Below are 4,686 nucleotides of genomic sequence, written 5' to 3' on the forward strand. Positions count from 1 at the left end.
ATTATCTGAGCTATAAATCAAGGTGTAATGGAGAAGTGTTCCTCACAACCTAGAAATGGCATCCAAGAAACCATTCGTTATCGATCAGGCAGATGAAATCACTGAGAAAGCCGCATTCACCTGGCGGACTAACATGAGTGTTCGATGTAGAAGTCAGACCGGAGAGGAGAGAAGTCGACTGATGGGCTTTGGTGGCGGTGATAGTCAAGCGAGTCTGGGTCCCACACCTCGCGATCGTTTGCCAGATGATGCTATGGCCTATTATGGGTTTCCCATCCGCCGTCCCATAGTGGCTCTTCGGCGGTCTCCTGCCGATCTTGGAGGTTGGGGCCAGAAACATCATAGAGTCAAAATTGGTTTCTGGCCCTCAATCCAACCTCCTGATGTAGCCTGGTACAATGAGGTTCGTGCCCGAGATTTGGCTCGCTGGCGCGCAGTAGGCATTGCGGATGCTATTGACTTGTGTCTTCAAATTCCCGGCGGCCTTAATCGCGCTCCTCTCGCCGCGGCATTTTGCTTATGGAACACCGCCAGCAACACTTTTGATTTCCGCTTTGGGCAGATGAGTATTTCCTTATTGGATATTCTCGCTATCACGGGCCTACCCATCCACGCGGCACCGTATGTTCAAGGCCAATTTGATGACGAGAAATTCCCTCTGTAGATGACTCAGACTGGTCGCAGCATTCATAGCAGATCTTTCCCGTCTTGGCGAAATTACTACCGCGGACATCATGACGAAACCGGGGGAATTGCCTTCCTCGAGTGGTGGCTCTGTAAGTTTATTGTCTGTACTTCTGCTAGTAAACCAACTGGCACTTGGTCCTCTTTGGCCACTGCTCTTTATAATGGCACAATCGTTGGCCTTGGTCAACCGGTTCTGGGTTCGCTTTATCGAGCCCTTTATCACTTCGCTATGCATCCATTCGAAGTCCAATCCTCAGGCCCCTTCTGGATTCTGGATTTCTGGCTCCAGACTTATTTCCCCCATTTTCGCCGACCAGACGTGCCAGCAGTGCCTCCAAATGACGTTCTGTTGGGCCGGTGGCTCTGCCGCGAGGGAAGGTATGAATCTCCGGCATTTTCCGAGTGTTTCTCGTTTTTGTATCTTCTGGATGAGATGCCGGATGTGAAGTTGGTGGTAAATAGAAGATTCCCCGCGATATTGACAAATGGGTTTCTTCCTCGCACGGGTCATCGCGAAGAAGCTATGATGATGTTTCGCCGCACTATTTCTTGCTCTGACATTCAATTGGCCACGGATGAACTAAGTTACGAACTTTATGCACCCAATCACTTTGCTCGTCAATTTGGGTTGGCCCAGTTGGTACCCTGGCCTCTGGTTGATTCTGCCAATTACTACACCTCTTGGCGGAGATTAGCTCCGCCTAGGTCTGCCCCCTTTCAGAGTCAGTTTACTTTGATAGTGATTCCCCCTTGGGTCAGAGCGCTATACCCCCTCAACGATGTTGATGATGACTATACTGATTGGTGGAAAGAAGTGTCAGTGAACTGTTGGGGCATGAATAACTATGACCTTTTTGCCATCCTTTTCAGCGACTTGGAACATCCCTTTGCCGTGGACAGCGACATCCTTGAACAATATTATGCTGGCGAGGCTCCGCCTCCTGTTCCTGCTCCTCCGCAACATCAACCTGTTCCGCCCCCGCAGCCGCAAAGGCCCTCGCGGCAAGCACAACCGGGAATACAGATTCGTGAACATGGGGCATCAGTAAGTTTCCAACTTCCCTCACCATTTCTTTTCCTTGGCTTGAGTATCAATCCTTATTGCTAAGTACATTCGTTTTATTTTTAGCGTACCACCCGGAGCAGGGCAGCTTCTACTCAGGCCGGGAAACAGAAGGCAGTAGCCGAGGAGCCTCCTGAGGGGGAGTCCTCTGATGATGACTATGCATGTGAGCCTTGCTGAGGTAAACTGCCCCAGACTAATTCTGACTTTGCACATTTGGCTTTCCAGACCCCTTCTATTTTCTCAGTTGTGATTCCTCTTCTGTGCAGGTAATTGCTGCTCATACTTGCAAACGCGGTCGCGCCCAAATCGCTGAAGAGGACTTTGAGGACGACGAGCCTCTGTCAATGCGGCTGGTAAGCTCTGGCCCTGTTTTATTTTATTTAAATTTTAGAATCTGGGCAGGATCTTCATTATGTATCTTTTGACAGGTCCGTCAGAGGACCACTAATCCCTCTCGCCTGAGCGAGGCTGGATCCTCAGCCGCTGCAGAAAAGCCAACTCTCTCGCTAGTTCAAGCATCAACTAACCCCGTGGCGCCTCTTCCGTCTCCCACATCTACAGAGCATCTGCAAGGTCCTACCATTCTAATAACGATCTCCGATGACGACTCCTCGGAGCATGAAAGTGTGGAAAGCCACTCTGAGGATTCTGCCGCTTATGAGGAACTGATGACGACAGAGATTCTCGAGGCACTAAAGGTCCAAGAGGTGAATGAAGTGAGGCCTCTTCCTCTTGGTGACCACGTACCAGATATTGACCCGAAAACTCGAGAGGTAAGCCACTGTTGGCCAATGCTTTCCATTTCCCTTTTTGATCCAACCCCGTTCTCTGACTTTCTGAATCTGACCAGAATTCTGTTTGTACCGAGGAGGTGGCTACGAACGCTGAGGGTCCTATCGGCGGGACAGTCGCCCCAGAGATGGAAAATGATACTGACGGTGGTGGTCCCCCCCAAGTCTCGCGAATAAATGAGACAACCGTCGAAGCCGAGGGCCCTGTGCTTGAATCTGCTCCACTTGCCCATGGTGAGCCGCGAGTTGAGTTTCCAGATTCTCCTGCAGCTGAAGGGACAGACCAACCTGTTGAAGATGAAGAAATTGAGGAAGCTGTCCACCCTTTTGCATTGGTGGTTCGTGATCCTGTGGCACCTCCGCCGCCTCCTCCTACCAGATTCGAGAGATTGATGAGGGTGTTGGAGGTAACTCCTCTTTCTGCTGTGGATGAGGCTAAGATGGTGCTTCACGAACATCTGGGTCCTCGGGTATTGGAGACTGACATCCTCCCGCGAGTCTTGGTAGCCCTAAGGTATCTTTGCCAGGAGAAGGTATTGACCCTGCAGCAATTTAGTGCCATTGACGATCTGCTGAATGAACTTGGTGGGGCCCGCCAACGTCAACCGGCCGCGAACGCCCAGGCTCACGACACTCGAGAGGCTTTGAATAGCCTCTCTCGAGAAATGGACATCTCTCGCGGTATTTTAAATGAGCGAAACATCCGCCTGCGGGAACTACAAATCCAAAGGTCCGACTTCAAACTTCGGATCGAGGACCTCCATACCGGTTTAGCCTTTGTTGAAAATGCGATTGCTACAGAAGAAGCCCAACTCGATGAACCTCTGGCTGTTTCTGAAGAAATGGGCCGCAACCTGGCCCGTCTCAGAGAACGGGCCACTCAGGCCGAAGCTAGTGCTATTGCGGCGAACCTCCGCGTGGAGGAACTTTGCTTGAAATTGAGCTATGCGGGCCAATCTCTGTAGGTCCCCTCGAAAACCGTTCGGTCTCCTCAAATGCTGTTAATCCCTTCTTTTCCGAGATTTAAGGCATTAATCACTCGTTGAAAAACAACGGTCGTGAAAAAATAATCTCGTGAAAAGAACAGTTACCTCCTCGAAAACCGTTCGGTTTCCCCACATGCTATTAATCCTCTAATTATAGCTAACTTCTCAAAAACCGCTTCTCACATGCTGCTAGTCCCTTTTTTCCCGAGATTTGGAATCACTAATCTCGATTTACTGACATCGGTTTTGAAATTGAGCTTCATCCAAGGGTGGGGATTTGCCTGAAGTCCCTATAAATAGTTGTATTTCGGGAAGGGAATACTCACAACAACTTTTCTGAAATATTCAAGAAATGGTCTTTCAGTCCTTGCTTCTTTTTCTCCTTCTTCACAAATCTTCCCCTCATGAAATGACCTTTAGCCTCTAAATTTTAGGCTTTATGGCGTAATCTTAAGCCTGGGTTAGGCCTCATGGCGTAATCTTAGGCAACCCCTTGTTTCTTCCTTCTGGAATTCTGCAACAACAATGCCAGGCTTCAGATTGGTTTAGAAACGCGAGGGGGCTCCGAGTGTGGGATCCACGATCATGCGAGATCATCTTTGTCATAATCCTACACGCGGAGCGAAACGGAGAAAGGGAGGACGGCCACTCTGAGGTTCGTCTTTCCTCCTCTGTTTCCTTCCTTCTGGACCCGGCCCGTGTTATGCCCTCCAGATGGAAGGGGCTTTGGTTCTCACCTCCTTCTCCCCCTTTCTCTTCTTGATAGAATCTTGGAGGGATGAGAAGGGATGGAGTCTGTGAAGGAATGGGTTCTAGCTACAGAATGGTTGTTCCTATACTTCACGTCCAACTAATGGTGGTTATCAAGGCTAGAGGGGGTGCAGAGACTCAAGCTGATATTCGGTTCCTTCACTCTCTGCCCCTCCTTGAGATAATGGCGCGGCTCAACCCGGCGTTGGATTCCGTAGCTGCTTCCAATTGAGGGGGCTTGGAGGCTCCGTTTTCTTTCACTGGAGTCTCCCCTTCTCATGGATAATGGCGTTGGCCAAGCCAATGTTGTATTCCTCTGCCGCTTCCATGTAAAGGGGGCGCGAGGGCTCCGTTACTCCTCTTTTTCTTTCCCTGAAGTCTGCCCCTCCTTGAGACAATGGCGTGG

Source organism: Rosa rugosa, chromosome 3 (genome assembly GCF_958449725.1).
Source record: "Rosa rugosa chromosome 3, drRosRugo1.1, whole genome shotgun sequence".
In the NCBI taxonomy this organism is placed as follows: domain Eukaryota; kingdom Viridiplantae; phylum Streptophyta; class Magnoliopsida; order Rosales; family Rosaceae; genus Rosa; species Rosa rugosa.